Source organism: Cavia porcellus, unplaced genomic scaffold (assembly GCF_034190915.1).
Source record: "Cavia porcellus strain 051 isolate PalLab524CR breed Dunkin Hartley unplaced genomic scaffold, mCavPor4.1 scaffold_19, whole genome shotgun sequence".
Lineage (NCBI taxonomy): Eukaryota > Metazoa > Chordata > Mammalia > Rodentia > Caviidae > Cavia > Cavia porcellus.
The window spans coordinates 40,053,366-40,071,046 of record NW_026947502.1 but is presented as its reverse complement, the minus strand read 5'-3'; the positions used below and the strand labels follow the sequence as shown (position 1 = coordinate 40,071,046).

General features: G+C 42.0%; 1 protein-coding gene across 1 annotated transcript in view; it reads left to right on the top strand.

Moving 5' to 3' along the window:
- The window catches only part of LOC134471643 (leucine-rich repeat-containing protein 37A2-like), a 53,998-nt gene that overhangs the window by 12,283 nt on the left and 24,034 nt on the right, over window positions 1-17,681 (top strand). The window contains exon 2 of the mRNA XM_063230961.1: window positions 16,516-16,587. The gene's annotated coding sequence lies outside the window, so the exon portion shown is untranslated. The remainder of the gene's footprint in view (window positions 1-16,515; window positions 16,588-17,681) is intronic.

Genomic DNA, 17,681 nt, shown 5'->3' with positions numbered 1-17,681 from the left:
AAACAGCAAGGTAGGAACCTGCAAGAGAGAGAGACACATCTTCTTCCTGCCATTACATTGTATGCTGGCTCCACCTCTATGTGGGTGTAGCACTGACACCATCAATCCAAGTGCTAGACAATGAACCAGTCACAAATGCTTAATGCAAATGCATGAGGCCTGGGGGCTGCAGACATAAACCATGACAGATAGTTTGTAGATAATCCATATTTTGTGAAGCATTATGACATATACAATTAAATTATGAGCATTCCCATGTCTTGACTTAGAGCACTGACTCCTGATACTTATTTATTGTCAAGTACAAAAACCTTTCAGTACCCTGGGATTGCAATATCATCTTGTAGCCTTTATTTTAATAGCATTTGAGCTGAACTGTATTGGATGAGCTGAACTGAGCTGAATGGTATTGGATGAACTATGGTTCATCCAATCAGGTAGCTCAACAGTTTAACATGCATGTTTTCCATAGTTGGTGCCTTTTTTTTTTTAGCTTGACAACATACCATATTCTCAATGACAGGTTGAAATCTTGGTTAGCTTAGAATGTTCCATACATTCCTTTTTGAATTGAAATACATTTACATTGTGAAACATAACATTCTTTAACACTGCCATAGTTTCCCATAGAAGCCTATGTAAACCAATATTCACTTTGCCTTCAGCCATGAGCACGTAGGAGGTCCCTTAAGGCTGCAAAGTGACTTCCAAATGTTGGCTGTCTGGTGTCCACTGAGGAATCTCAGCATCCCTAGAGCCAGTATGAATGTCATGGAGAGATGGATCTTTTTGTTTTTACTACTTGGAAATTTACACTTTCCTGTTGTCCTGTGAGTGAGCTCATTCATGTCTGTCGTCCCAGTGCAATTACTAATAATTAACTCTTCTATCCTCCCTCTACTTGTAATATGTCTACTTATTCTTTAATATCAGTACAGTATTGAAGATCTGTGAATTGAGAGTAGACTGAGAACTCAACTTGAATGAAGAGGAGACTTACTCCTTATTCCTGACCTCTTTATTGTCATGCAGTGGCATTTAATAAAAGATCCTTTAAAAGGAATATGTCCGTAAATTTACAAGGTGTCCCTGCTGACTCCAGAAGGGCTCTGGTAGTGTATGTGTGTGGTAGTTGGGTGGATGATAGGTGTGCAGGTTGGTGCTGTTATTGGCAATGGAGCCACTGATTGTCTTTCATGATGGGGTTGGTTCAATAAATGTAGCAGCTCAGAAACATAATCTTTGACAGGAAGTCATGGTTAACAGTGGGAAACACCTGAACTGATCATTCTCTCAGATGATGCATCTTCAGAAATTTTCTGACTTCTAAAATGTGATAAGTCAGATATTATTTTTGGCTAGTGAACCTACTGGGGAAATTGGAGTCATCAATCCTATGTCCATACGAATTTTAACAGCCTGTACAGTAATGGTTAAAAGTGTGGGCTTTATCGTGAGGTTGTGGGATGTAAAACCCTCACCTCCTCCACTTGCTAGCTATGTGATTCACACCAAGTCCCTCTGGTCTTTAAACCTCAGGTCCCCATTTGTGAAACGAGTTAATGATGAAGGTGATGATAGTACTGACTTTATGGAGTTTTTAGGATGTGAGTGTAACATAATGCACACTGAATGTTTATCTCTGTGTTTGGTATGTAAGAATGGCCAATCATTTGTATTAAGAATGTGTTTTTGATACTTATGCACTGAGGACTCTGCTGGCAGTGCAGATACTGTCCTCTCAGGGCCAGCCAGTTCCTCGAGAGAATACATGTGCCCCTTTCAGATGGAAGCAAAGCGGTCCATAGCCCACACATTTACCACTTAGGGCTGGAATTCAGGTCCTGCTCTTCCATTTTCATGACCCCAGGCCAGGCGCTGCACAATGGAGAGCAGTTGCTTTGCCCCAGGCCTTGCTGAACTTTTCACATAGCCACTCCTAGAGCTGGCTAGCCTATTTCACTCCTTGCTTCCCTCGGGAAACTATAACAAGACCTCTGCCCACATCTCCCCCTGGCTCCTGTGCCTCCCTGTAGAGCAGGAGTGTTCCTGCGTGGCGCCTCCCTCTGCAGTGTGGACTGCAAATGTCTTTCCAGTGCACTGTCCCTCCTTTTCTTGGCCTTCCCATATTGAGCTTAAAAGAACCTACATTTTAAATTGATATTATTGTTGCTGTTGTTATAACAATAGAATTCAAAACCGACTAATTTATCCTGTGGTAAAACAATGTAGACACATATTTTCTCATAAATAATTTCTCAAAACAGAAAAATACCCACATTTAAATTTTTGCTTATAAAACTGGAGGAATAAAAAGCTACTACCCTTGAATTTTAGATTTAAAAAGTTATTACATACTGCATGGGAAAACTTTTCAGGTTTTTGATATCTTAGATCCCTTTTAAAATTAAATAATTGCTAGCCTGATAAAACTAATTGTTAGATGGATAAAAGGACAGCATACATGAAAGGATTTTGAAAATAAAACATGGAAAGTATTACTATATTATGTAGGGAAGTCGGTGACACAACTTGACAAAGAAGAAAACAGCCATTCTCTTTCCATGGCTATGTGTCTCGGTGCAGTGTCTCTATCATTTGCTGCAGCAGAGGTAGTGAGGCAAAGTCAATGTGGAGAAAGTATCCAGAGAAATACGGGTTAAACTATAATTGAACAATGCATGTGATGAATTATGTATGATTTTAAATTAGTTAATGAAATAGCATCATATTAGATGATAATAAAGTACTTCTGGTTCTAGTTTTGAATTTGATACTGAAGTGAATCACTGTGCTGGAATTCCCACTGACAGCCACAGTGGTGTAAATCTTTCCCTGTGGCTTGTTCAATATACCTCCCTAACGAGGTGGGAGGAAAGAGAATGTTTAGCAGTGCTGGAGTATGGACGCGAAGCCATGGGTGGACAAGACATTGCAGTATGGAGAAAGAGGCTGCAGACCAAATAAAAGTCATTTACCTTTCAGCCCAACAGGGCGCTAGAGAGTAGAGCCTCTGTTTTCTCCTTGATTCTCTTACCCTTTATATCTAGTTTTCCCATTTCTTCTATTTTTTCATTGTTTCTTTAACCAGCTAGCACTTGGGCTTTGATGTTTCCTGTTTTCCTTGGTGTGTGGCCAGACAGGACAGCTGGTGGTAATGAGGCTGGTGGTCAGTGTTGGAGGCAGGAGGAAGGGTCATTCGGCAGTGTGTTTTCCACAGTAGGAGCCTACCTGTATTCAGGCCAGATGTGACATGTTTATGAACCAGTTTCGCACAATGAACACATTATGTGTTGCAAACATATACTAATGAAAAGAGACAATAATAAAAACAGAGTAGATGCCAGTTCTTTTTTTAAATAATAAATGCACATCAGATGTTTCACATGTTACCTAATTGGACAATCACAGTTGGCGCTTTGGTTGAGTATTTGACCCTCACATTTTACTAATTAGGAGGCTCATTATCTGGAGGGCAGTTTGTTTGGTTAAGGTCTTGTGCCTAACAGTGACCAAGCTAGGCAGAGACTGGAGCAATCTGACTCCAAAGTTTGTGGTCTTTGCCCACAACTCCTCAGATAGTCTCCTGGTTACAGAGTCAGAGGCAAGAAAACAAAATATTTCCTAAGCAAGAATCACCACCTCGGGGGAAAAGTATTTGATCTATATCAAGCTTCATTTTTTATGTGAAATACAGAACATTTTTATTTGGCTCCTTGTATTTGTGTCTGGATCCCTTTTTTGACCTTTCTAGGGGTTAAAAATAAACCACTTATTTTAAAGCAACCTCTATGAATGGGTAAAATACATTAAGTTTACAGATTTCTTCTTGCTGTTATTGCCACAGTATTTTCCTTTGCTGATGTGCATGCTTTATTAGCCCTAAATTTGGACACAGTCATAGATTGAGAAACCCTTTAGTTGTGTCTTCTGATTTTCTGGCCCCTGCTTTGAGGCTTAAATTTTGTTTTTTATCTGAAATGAGAGTCTACAAAGACGAACTCCTGTAGCATAAGTTCTCTGAATCATGCACACTGCAGTTAACATTTAAGGAAGGATGTCATTACCTAGCTTTATCTGTACACTGTCCTGCGAACACTTTAAGGACAATGGTCATGTTGTGTTCCTTTTCTATTCCTAACACCTATGTAGTGTGTGGTGCCTAAGAGATGTTTAATGCACACTGATTACTTCAGTTCATATCTCAGAAATTCTGTCAGGTCATCAACTGATGGAAGTCTAAATACTAATTTGAGATAGATATCAAATTTCACAGTATGGTCAATTCAAAACTCTTCCCTCGCATCATTACATGAATAACTGAAACTACAAGTTGTTCTAGATTATTTTACTAGAGGAAAATGATGAGAATTCTATGAAAGAATAAAAAAATACTTGTGTTTGAGGATCAGAAAATTCTTAAACTACTTAGCTCCTTTTGTCTTTTATGTCTCAATCAATATTGTGTTCATTAGTTGGATGAGGTGATGCAAGATTGTAACCCTTGCCCTGAGGGAAACTGATGCTTGAAGATCTCAAATTAAGTCCTTGTGGGAAATTTACAAAGAAGCTGTTTAAATATATACATGCATACATACACACATGCATGTATATACAGGCGTATAGGCATGCATACATACAGCAAATAACCTCGGGGTGTAGCTCAGTAGTAGAGCACCACTGGGCTCAATCCTAAGTCTTGGGGGGGAAAGGCATGTATGTCCCACATGTTAAGGCTACCAGAGATTAAGCCACATGCATTTGTTTGCATGTCCTTGGGACCATGATAGTCTGAAAATCTGACCAATCCATTCATTCTTTGTTGCTTTTATGTACACAGAACACACAGAAAATTTGAGGAGCAAATCATTTTCCTTTCTTGCCTTTTTTTCTATCACTATTAGAAGTCACACATAGGCTTTTAAAAACCAAATCAAAATCATGTGATTATAATTAAAATTATTAAAATTTGAATTAATAATCACAACATATTTCCCACTATGTCAGTGAACTCAGGAAAAAGCCTCCCTAAAATTGTACCTTGCAGTTATTAAACTGTTTCCTTGAATTTAGCAAATGGGAACAGATGATTTTCACAGGACTTTCTAAGTGAGACTTGGTGAGACAGAAGCTAGTCTTTCCTCTCTGGATTATCAGTTGTATATTTTTCCCTCTTTGTCATAAATATCTATTAACTCCTTTTTACTCTGGTAAAAGGAAATAATTGAAGTAATTAATAAAATCAATGTGACATAAACTCTGATCATATCTCTGTTTTCGTTACCTTCAGTTAGAAATTTCCCATGCGCTGTTCCTGGAGTTGTACAAGTGAAACTTCATGACTTCATTTTAAAATGATTTCTTCAAGATATTTTATTGGAAACTTCTGAATACATGTCTCTGAGCATAATGTTTCACACAGCATGTGTATAATTAATTTTTGAAAATGCTACCTCAAGAACTATTACATTTATCACACAATGATAGAAATATTTACTCTTGGAAATGGTGTTAGGGACATCAAAATGAACTGGCAGGAAATCTGAACAATTATCAATACCTTACCTGTCCATAAATCCCCTCCTGCCAGCCACCAGCTTGTGTCAGGATAGCAATGACATGGCAATCATCGATAACATTCACTTCGAAGTTGGCATTTTCACTGAGGCCATATATACTAATTATCAACACCAACATACTGGGCTAATATTTCAAACAGGCATGAATATGGACATAGTCGTGACTTTTCCTCCAGGCCTGATTTCTTCGGGTCTCATCAGTCGACAGGGATTTCTATTTTTTAGTGATTGCACTGCCTCTGCTTGTGCACACAGCATTCTCTCTGGTGACTTTTCTCCAACCCTACCATGTAGTTACATCTGAATTCTGCCTGTCATTCAATATGCATGTGAAATGTCATACCTTCTGAGAGGTGCATTCTTATTCTTGCCATCAGAAATCATTCACTGATAGTTTAGTGCCTCTGGCATCTGTCTTTTGGATCTCTATGGCAACAAATACTTTAAAGTACTGTATGTGCTATTATGTGTTTTAAAGGTGTCTACGACTGTTTTACTTTTTAATTTTTTAATAATTAAGTTTATTGGGCCAGGGATTTAGCTCAGTGGCACAAATGCCTGCCTGGCAAGTGCAAGGTCATGAATTCAATCCCTGGTACAAAAAAAAAAAAAAAAAAAAAAAAAAAAAAAAAAAAAAAAACAAACCAAATTAGGTTTGTTAGTACATTTTAGATATGCAGAATGTTCACATTCATTGTAGGAAATTTATACTTGTACACGATGTATCTTAGTTCCTCTTTTTCCCCCATTCCCTTTCCCTCTTTTCAACCCTGCTCTTTATTCACAAAGTTTTCATTCCATTTTGTCATTTTTCTCACTTTTTTCTTTTCCCTTCCCCCCAATTCCTCTTTCCTATTGAACAATTACTTCTTGTTTCATAATATTTACTATGCATTTTGGTTCTTTTGTACACTTTCAGTTTCTCATACCAGACATACAGTGAAAAATATTTACATGTATGTGTCAAATTTATTTCACTTAAGAGTATGGCCTCGGGACTTCCGGGAGAACATGGCGGACAGATAGCAGCAGCTATGGAGGCTCTCTGAAAGACCCAGCATAGAATCCAGGAATGGTGCGGAGTGAGGAATCCTAAGCAAGAGGAGATATGCCCTGCTGACCCAAGAACGAACTGGGCTGAGAGAAACCAACTGGGAATGCAATCCTGGTGCTATAACAGGAACAGATAAAGCCTCAGCATGGAAGCTGGAGCCCACGCCATTTTTAAATTTACTTATATAGGTATTTTTGATGCTGGGAATTGAACTCAGGATCTTGCACTTGCCAGGCAGGTGCTGTGCCTCTGAGTTATATTCCTGATTCTTAGTTTTAACTTAGTTTTAACTGTTTAGACAGAGTTTCACTGTATTGCACAGGCAGTGCTTGAACCTGAGTTCCCTTTCCTTTGCTTCCCAAAGTGCTAGTTTTTTAAAAAATCTATTTTATTCATAGATCGAAAAAGAAGAAAAGTACAAAATTTCAAGATAATGTCAATTGGGGGCAGCAATGGTACATACATTGTGCATTGTCATCCCCAAATCATTCACCCAGAGCACAAGACATGTGCATTCAATTGTCCAGCACCAGCACAAAGCTTTCTCTTCAGCAAACTTGGAGAAATCCATAGCAGAACTATATCAACTGTTTTTTTTTATGTACATACACATATACATATGTTTTTTCTTTCAGCCTGTCACACTAATGAAGCTATGTTTACACATGTATGTTTATTTTATTTTACTAATGAGTGTGTTCTCAGATTGCATTCATTTATGTATAAGTGTCCATTTTATCTTTTATGGCTGAGTAGTACTCCATTGTAGAAAAACACCACATCTCTTTTACCTTCCTCAGGGGATGGGCATCTAGATTGTTTCACAGATCTGGCTATTACCATTTGTGCTGCTGTAAAATGGGTGCACATATATCAGTGTGGTATGATGTTTGTAATTCTTTTGGGAAGATACCTAGAAGAGGTCTAGCTGGGTTGTAAGGGAGCTCCAATCCTAATTTGTTTTGTTCTTTTTTTCTTTTTTCGTTTGTTTGGTATCGGGGATGGCACTGATGACCTGACACTTTCCAGGCAAGCACTTATGTCACTGAGCTAAATCTCCGGCCCCATCCTACTTTTTAAGGAATCTCCACAGTGATTTCCACAACGGTTGCATCAGTCCCACCCACAGTGGAGCTGAGTTTCTTTTTCTCCACACCCTCTCCAGTATTTATTTATATCTTGTCACTAGCCATTCTTTCTGGAGTGAGGTGGAATCCCGGTGTTTGAATTTGCATCACTTGAATGAAAATTGCCCCTTGCTTCTAACATGAAGCATCTCCTTCATCTCCTCCATGCTAGTGGTCCCTAGTATAGATTTGAACTCACCTTGAACACACATAATGGCTTACTGTTCAATCATTAGAACATTTTTGTTTCCAAATTCCTGTCATTGATCCTTGGTTCCTGTTTCTAAGATCACAAAATTCATTAAAAGAAATGTAGGAAGTAGATATTTCATACATATTTTAAAACAAATAATTATGTTAAAACTGAAGTGTGAGAGGAGGGCATTTCTAGGAAAGTGTTTTCTTTTTTCTGCTTTTCAAAATCAAAGGATTGTCTCATTGTTGGGTGCCACCACGGTTATGAAGAAAGTTCTATTACAAGAAAAGTTCTGAGTTATTGCTTGTTCACTTTGAAAAAGTGATAAAATAGCAGTGGAATACAGGGAGGAGAGGGTGATGCCAGAAGTGGGGAGGACCTTCAGGATTTAATTCAAGTATGAGGACATGAAAGCATGAGGACAGAATGGTGGTGGGATAAAAACAGCAGTACTGGATAAAAAGGGCTGGGGGCAGCCTCGTAGTGGTGCAGTTGCTTGCATGTGAGACGTCTGGGTTCAGTGCTCAATATAGCAAGGAATAAAACAGCACTATCACCAAAAGCCCAGCAGGCTTTGGAAGACTGCAGATATGGCTCAGGAAAGCATGAAACTGGGAGACTGCTTCTGATACAGGGAGTTTCTGGTGCTGGCCCTGACTCCTTGTTTGAAGTTTGGCCTCTCAGATACTTCTGCAGTTGTGCACCTGAGCGAGCAGCTAGCTCCCTGTAAAGGGCTTAGGAAAGTCAGCTGCTTAAACACAGGCCCTGTAAGAGCCCCTCTCAAACAGGATTTCTGGGATCAGTGTAACTATAGCTTTTAAGTATAATTGTGCTATAGCTTGGAACATTCTCCTGTCTTCCCAATATAATATATTACCTAGGTATCAGCATCACCTGAGTGAGTAGAATATTTTGCTAGAGAATCTTTCTGTGACTCAGTTGTGTAAAACCTTTAACCAAGGATTAGTTTTCCAATTTTAGTAATTTCTAAAAGAAAATTGTCACTATTTACTATATTTAAGAAATTTAGAAAGAGGCAAAAACCTGTTCCATGGCAGTGCGACTTAATTTGGGAATTTTTGACTGAAAAGTTGTGAAGTGTTTGAAAAGGTAGAGAACATAGTGGTCTTGTAGAAAAGTACCTGAAGTTTTTTCTTGTTAAAGAAAGATTGTAGTTGAATTTAAACAAAAAGTCGAGGAAGCTTTAAACTTTAAGGCATGTAGCTTCCTGTAGAATGTGAGATGAGCAAGTTATTACTGATTTTCAAAATCAGATTTTAATACCAAATCCCCCTAAATGAGGTGACTTTTGGAATCAGTTCTATTTTAAAACCGTCACTGGGGTTGGGGATTTAGCTCAGCGGCATAAGCACCTGCCTTGCAAGCAGGCAGTCGTGAGTTTGATCCCTGGTACCGATAAAAACGAAAAAGACAAAAAAACAAAACAAAACAAAACAAAACAAAACAAAAAGAACATTACTATGTGCAAGCCAGGAGAGGTAAGAGGATGAATCAAGCCTCTTCTTGAGTTTCCCATGCCTGGGTTGTGTCAGGTAAAAGACAAGTAATAAATGGTTGAAGAAGGACTGTGAAAGAAGTCGGTTTATAGCAGTGTTTCAAGAGAACTATTTAACTTGAGGACTTGAACATTTTAAGTGTCTTCTCATGTGTGGTGTGAAAAAGGGCACTGTCACGTCTAGATGGAAGTGTTGAGGCATGGTAGGGTAGAGAGAGTTCTCACATGCTAATGGAAAGAACTGACTCAAATCCTTTCTCTCAGATCCAATTGCTCACCTCCAAAACCCCTCCTGCAAGCACTACGCATCACCATAGAGTATATGCAGCCCCAGCCTAACAGAGGGAAATGAATCACCAAACATGGAACTGGATAGAGAATAGAGCAAATGACAACGTTGTGGAATAAGCCATCATATTGTGTATTCTCCTGTCTGTTGCCCTAACTAGACCTCGTTCTGGAGGTTAGCTGGATTTCTTAGAACCTGTATCCCTAAAGGAGGAAGGATTTCTCCTGGATTGTGGCTTGGAGCAAGAAAAGCTTAAGTTGCTGGACTGGGTTACTACTTCTGAGTGTACAGAGGCCCAGCCCTGTGACTTTCATGGAGCTCTGTCCTGCCCCACCCAAGGGGCTGCTGAAGACACAGCATTACCCAAGTCTGAGGCCCAAATCCTGCCTCGATATGGGGAGTAGCCCTGCGGCACACTGCTGTCACCTCTGCTGGAGGCAGGGAGTTGGGCCTGGCCAGTGTAGCAAAAGGCTCACTGAGGCCATGGTAAGCCCATCTGGGCCAGAACCTAATTGTTTCTTAAACAATGATGTCACAAATGGTGGGGCAGAACACAATGTACATGGTTACGAAGGCACTGGCAATATAAGTGCCACCACAAACATTCCAGCGAGTGTTTTTCTGGAACACCACTGGCCTAGGTCTTCATGACCAAGCCTTATCCTATGATGTTTATATTGCCCTTCTGGGCTCCAGGGCTCATGATTTGGCCACAGTTGTGGCTAGTGGTCATGGGAGTCCCACATCCAGAATGGGCTCAATTGCCAGTCCAGAGGGACGTTGAGCCGTTGGGCCCTAATTTTTTCTTTTTGCCCTACATGTCCAGTCCTTCACCTAAACCACTCCATGCTCCTACGGTTCCAGCAGATCCAGAGGAAATGGATTACCCAGGATCCTCTGCACCAATGAAGAATTTGCTTACACCTGAGGAGTCGACTGGAGAGTCACTGCCAGATCCAGATAAGTTTGCTGTTCCACATCAGGGTCTGCATGACAAGTTGGTTAGGCCACAGAGGATCCCAGAAGTGCATCCAATGCTAGCCGGGCATGAGAATGAAGACCTAGCTCTGCCTCCTCAACTCCAAAGAAAGATGGAGACTTCTCCTTTAGAGCAGGCTGCAGACCACCAGTCACAAGTACATGTTCCACCTCTAGTGACTAAGAGCTCAACAGCATCACACTTTGTTTCACCCCTGAAACTGAAGGGTATAGCTCGGCATTGGCAACTTGCTAAGGAGGTTTTTGGGGCTCCTTATCTATCAGAGTATCCTGAGCATCAGAAACAAACCTTGAAGGACGATACTGTAGATCTGAGAATGGATAAAGCTGATCATGACAGCCTACATTTGGGATATCTGGAGAACCCAGATGAGCCTGCACATCCCTGTGAGCATGAGAAATCATCACAATACGAGGTGGAGGCCTGGACTAAAAATCTAGAGGCTCCCCAAGTCCAATCCTCTCTACCTCTGGGAAAAGGCCCATGTGAGCATTCACAGCCTGCTGAAGAGGTCTTACCTTCTTTAACCCAGTGGGAGGCCCTACGTCACCATAAGCTTTTTACTGAGGATGGTTTATATCAGCTGTCAGAGAATCAGGAGTTCAATGTTCCATCCGCAAGTAGCAGGGAAACTCATCTCCGGCATTTGCCCAATTTAATCTCTAGACCTGTGGATACGGAGGTAGTGGCAACCGTAGTGGAAACTGATAAGGAGACTCATCCTTCTCTCAGGCTGCTGCAGTCCCCAGGGCAATCTCCAGAGAATCCTGAGGAGGTGGAAACAACTGTATTCCAACAGAAGATTCTCCCTCTACCTCTAGGTCCTCCTATGGCAAAGGAGCCTTCTGCTAGTGAGCAGAAGAATCCAGTTCCTTTTTCTGAGGTGACTGAAGAAGGTGAGTACCTAGAGAGTCAGCCTGAGGCCACAGCTCAGCCTATAAAGTCTGTTAATGAAGGCAGACCTCCAGTCCAGGAAGATGCTCAAACTTCAGAGTCCTCTCTACGGAGTGTGGCTAAAACTCCGCTGTACCACAAAGTGATATTTCAGTCTCCAGATCACCATAATGACCGGCCTACTCTTGGAGTTAAGCCTGCATATGCAGAACTTATCATAACTACAAAGCCTATCAAGGAGGTTGAATCTTCTGTGGCCCATCAAGAGGTCCCGGTTCAGCGTCTAGGTCCTCCTGTGGTCCTTGAACCTTCTGTCAGGCAGCAGAAACAGCCAGCTCAGCCTTCTAAATATCTTGGAGAGTTTGAACATTTCCAAAGCCAGCTGGAGACCCCAGCTCAGCCTGCAGCACATGCTGAGAAGGTGGAACTATCTCTTTGTGAGCAGGAGGCCCCCTCTCCACCTTCAGGTTTCCCTAAGACAATTGAACTTTTCCAGGACCAGGCAGTTCCCCCTTCTGAGACAGTGGGGGAGGTTGAACCTCCAGACAGCCTGCTGGACAGAGCTCAACCTGCAAAACTGAACTGTGAAGTCAAACTCCCAGGCCAGCAAGAGGCTCAAGGTCCAGAGTCTTCTCCACAGAGTATGGCTAAAACCCCACATCATGAGGTGACATTTCAGCCTCTAGATGAGGATGCTGGTCTCCATTATAAGCTGCTCACCCTTAGAGTCCAGCCTCTGGATATGGAAGTTACTACAGTTCCGGAGCCTGTGAAGATTGAATCTTCCCAGCAAATGGCCCCAGATTTGTCCTCCATGTTGTCTGCACTCTTTGAACCTTGGAAAGTTCAGCAAAGTGTTACAGCTCAGCAGCCAAACTCTTTGGTAACTGATGACTATTCTCTGGTGGATCAAGTGATCCCAGTTCACTCTGAAGAGCTTCCTGAACATTCTCTAAGACAGGAGGAGAGCTTAGCTCTGCCCTCAAAGCCTGCTGTGAGTGCCACACTTCAAATGATCCAGCAAGAGCTCTCAGCTGAGCCTCTAGGGCCCTGGAGCAAGGGTGGTAGTGCTCTTCCATTGGCAGCTAGCATGACAGATTCACTTGTACATCAGCATTCAGTATTGTCTCAAACCCCAGTGACACATGTGGATCTGGAGCTTACTGCACCTGCAAAGCCCATCCTTGAGAGTGAGGCTTCTGTCATCTATCAGGAAGATCGGCTTAAAGTTCCTACTGAACTCTCTCTCGTCCAAATTGGCCCCTCTTTCCAGCATGCAGAGTTCTCTGAAAAATCTAAGTCTTCTCCGGCTCAGCAAGGAGTCAAAGGGCAGACTCCAAATGCTCCAAAAGAGTTAATTTCTGCTGCATCACAGCACGAAGTCCTGCGTCTGCCACTAAAGTTCTCCAAGAAGGCCAAACCTCTGCTTCCCAAGAAATCATCTCCAGTGTGGCAGCCAAACCCCACTCAGGCTCAACAACCTCCTGAGGGAGATATACCTGAGCTCTTAGTGCCACATGAAATAACACTTCCAAGGGCAGGGCAGGACCCTGTTCAGCATCCAACATCACCCAGTGTCATACTACAAGCACTGACCACAAAGTTTACTGTAAGTCCCAAACCTACTACAGAGAGTAAATATTCTACGACTGTGCAGAGCACCACAACTGTTCCTCAGAAGCACCCTGAGGTGACACCTGTACAACCAGACCCAGTGCAACATTGGTATCCAAATCTGACTCCTGTCATGGCTTACTCTGTGCCTCTGGATCATTCCATGGCTTCTCTGGCTGCTTCAGAGGATACAGTTTACCCAGTTAGAGCAGAGATACCATATCAATCTCGAGAGGCATCTCTGGAGCCTATAGTTCAACATATGCTGTCATTTGGGATGACAGGTCCCACCCCAGGTCTGGACCAAGCTCAGCATCCAATATCGCTTGTTCACCCTTTGGATATAAGCTTTGCCAAAAGTTCGGGACTTTCTACAGAGGCTGAGCATTCTGTGGCCCTGCAGAAGACTGAAGCTCCTTCACCAATGCACCCTGAGGTCACCCTTGCATATTCAGACCAGGTGCAGACTTGGAGCCCAGGCCTAATTCCTGTCATGCTTCAACCTTGGCATGCGGAAAATACCATAAATCCGTATTCTGGAAATTACTCCCCCGAGAAGGCTTTAACTGTGCAAAAAAACCAGAACACTACCAGAACAACCAAGACATGTGAGCTCTGCACCTGCAGAAAGCATACCCTGTCGTGTGTTGGTCTCAGTCCAACCCAGAAGCTTCACCGAGTTCCTGTACTAGAGCCCGAAATCAACAACACTTTCACAGTCTTGTAAGAATGAATTTGCTTCATCTGTACTTTACAGTCTGCCTGATGTGGCAGCCTTTTCTCCAAGGCCTTCGTGGGCAGCCCTCATCTCCCCAGTTCCCACTGACTGACTTTCTGCTTTTACATTTTTCTTTCCAAATTTTCCTTGTTCCACTCTCCTTTGTACTTGTGCTTCTTTCCCTTTGTCCTTACCCATTTTTACTTAGTCCACACACCATTGTTTAACCCGGCTCCCCCACCTTTGCTCTAACCCTTTTATAACTCATTTTCTGTCTTTTTTTTTTTTTTTTTTTTTTTTGTACCAGGGATTGAACTCGCAACCTTGCACTTGCCAGACAGGCACTGACACCCCAGAGCTAAGTCCCCAGCCCCATACCTATTTTCTTAGAGACAATATAACAAAGTGAGTGTTGTAGACTCTGGTCCTGGGTGTGTAGCTCAGTGGTGGAGTGTTTGTCTAGTACGTGCAGCGGGGTCCAGGTTCAATCTCTTGCACCTCCCCCAAGAACAGATTCTGGAACCAGACTCCATGGGTTTTAACCTAGATATCTCTTTCATTAGCTTTGTATAGTTATTAGCTTTGTGACTCAGCTTCCTTATCTGAATAATGGAAATTACAGTATTTGCCATTTCACAAGACTGTGAGATTTAGCACCATGGCTATAGATGAATTTTGGCTGCTACTAGTATTATTTAGTACCTGAATTATGTGCAGAAATCATCTTTGTCTGTTGGTTTCTATATCTAGCATCCTGTTATGTCCAGATCAGGAGGTACACTGGAGGACACATAAGAATACCATTTTCTCCAGAACATGAAAAATGATAGGAAAGGGAAAACATTAAAAGGGAGGTGGTGTGTATAATAAGGGGAGAAGAGGATGCAGACCTCAGGAGCTGTGATTCTCCGAAATCTGGAACCACAAGTATGATGCTCAGGGAAAGCTGTCAAACCTTAGCTGGTGCTTAGAGTGGCTGCAATTGTCAAGTTGAGGAAACACCGGAGGCCAGCCCGAAGGCATGGCAGCAGGAATGAACACGGCTGGATGGGACAGTCTGCTTGGCAAGAACTGGGTTAGGAAGCAATGACATATTATTTCACATTGTGAAACTTGAGTATCAACTTTAGGGTTTTTAGAGAGACAGACACACAGAAAGACAATGAGAATTTTCAAGCTAGAAGGCAAAATGATTGGAGCAGGAGGACCCTGTTAGACTGCATATGTGGAGGCATCTGGAAGGGAAGGCTGAATTCAGGGGGACCTAGAAGCTCTAGGAGCCTGGGGATAAGTGATAAGTGACAAGTGGCTGAGCAGAGTGCTGGTGTGAGAGTGGGCGAACACTGGAACACTGCGTGACCAAGTGGCCAGTAAAACAGCTGAGGGCAGGGTGAACAGAGAAGTGCGAACTCCGGTGAGCTCCCGTCTCCACGCTGTGTGGAGCTGAGAGTGGTGGAGGAGTCACAGGTGGCAGCCCAAGCAGGGAGGAGAGCCAGCTTGAGGGGCACAAGTTCTGTTTGAGGCCGTGGTGAGCGCAGAGCAATGAGAATGCATCTGGTCACGTGGAAATGTTCACTAGGCGCATGAGCAGACTGATTGCTTTCCCGCCATCCTCAGGAAAAGTGTATGCAAACTGAACAGGAAAGTTGTTGCTGAGGGATTAAAATGAGTTTCTGCAAAATGGGAACTGAGCCCTGGTTCGAGGCAGGCTGGCCTCAAGCTCATCGGTATCTTCATGCCTCAGCTTCCTGAGTGCTGTGATCACAGACGTGCTCCCCTACTCCTGACCTAATAACTGTTGTCAATGCATGATAGACCTCCCTTAAAAAGGAGTTAGAGATGTGTATGGAATAATGTGAGATCCATACCCTTATGTGCTTGACCACCTGTCTCCCTCACCCTGTCACACAGGAGATAAGCTGTGGTGCCAGTTTTGTGTGAGTTCCTCCTTCTCCTTTGCAATTTTTGCCCTGACAAGGTGATGGCCTACTCCTTGCCTGGTGGTTCCTGTTTTTTCCTGTACATCAAGTCCAAGCGGTTTTTCCACATCAGCACGTTAGTTCCTCTACGCTGCTCTTGCCCTTATCCTTCCACTGCCTGCAGAGCTTCCACAAAGAGTACTGAGCCAAAGCATTGGCGCCAGTACCCTTTCTTTATTATTATTTGTTAATAATGATGCATTTTGGCCCATTTTTCTTTGGAATTATTTTTCATTTTCTTGTTGGTTTATAGGAGTCACCTTAGACACAGAGATTTGGGGAAAATACGTTAAAAATGACTGACAGGCATTATTTATCCAGGAGATTGGATTGATAGGAAGCTCAGCTTTGGAGGAGAAGGCTCATCTTTTGTGCAAGTGGACTTTCATACTTTTATTTTTATTGTATAAATGAGGACGCTGTTTGCTCTGGAAATCTAAAAAACAGCTATCTTATCTGTTTCCATATCCCCCAGGTTGCCAGGATTCTTTTACGTATTCTGATGATTCTTTTCCTAGTTACTCAAAGATACAAACTATTTCTCCACAGAAGTTTCCAAGGAAATGCTATTCATGATCTTCCAGAAAAGACATGGGAATCATATCATTGGGCCGAGAAACTGTGAGTATATTCCCTCCAAATATGTAAGATCACTTTAAGATACTTCTTGGTCCTGAATTTTCAGGCGAACCTCTGAAAAATGGTACTTGCCCTCTTATCTCATATTTACCTCACATTACTGAAATTCTGTGAATGTGCTGAAAATTGAATTTGTGGGAATTGGAAGTGTAACTCAGTAGTGAAACACTTGCTTAGATGTGTGAGGCCTTAGGTTCAAACCCCAGCTCTGCAACTCAATTGTTTTTTAGTGTTATTTTTTAAGTTTCATAGACATTGTTGGAAATTTTATTGTCTCACTAGTGTGAGAAGCTGAAAGAAAGTATAGCTAGCTAGGTAGATATAATAGTTGAGAAAGTTATCCTACTGGTTTCTCTAATCTCACTGAAGAGAAATCTGTGCTACTATTGTTTGGACAATTGAATGCAGATGTCTTGTACTCTGAGTAACATATAATGTATTTTGAGTAACTGATTTGAAGAGAACAATGTCAGACATATATACAACTCTTGACCCTCAATGATTGTTTTGAAATTTTATTTCTTCTCTTTAAAATAATACATATTTGAAAAAAATGAATTAATAATAGCCCCAGGGGATTTGTACCTGCACATAATATATCTTTCTTCTTTTTCCCCACTCCCTCCTCTCCCTTCAGCCTCTCTTCTGTCTTCCTCTCCTATTCACAAAAGCTTTAATTCCATTTTTACTTTTCTCTGGTGATGTTGGTACTGAGGAGCAGTCTCACGACCTTGTGCTTGCCAGGCAGGCGCTTGTACCACTGAGCTGCACCCCTGACTCCCCATTTTTGCTTCTATTCCTCGTTCTTTTTACTTCCTTCTTTCCCCCTCCCTCTATTTGTTGTTCCCCTCCCCATTTGAACATTTTCTTCCCACTTCACTATCATGAGTGTACATTTTGATCCTTATTTCCCCTTGCAGTTTCTCACACCTGAGAAACGGTGCAGGGTGTAAACATGTGTGTCCAATATATTTCACTTAAGGCTACGGTCACAAAATGCAACCAAGTACCTAGCAATGTCTCGAGGTTCTCCTTCTTTATGGCAGAGCGGTACTCTGCAGTTATACCCACATCTT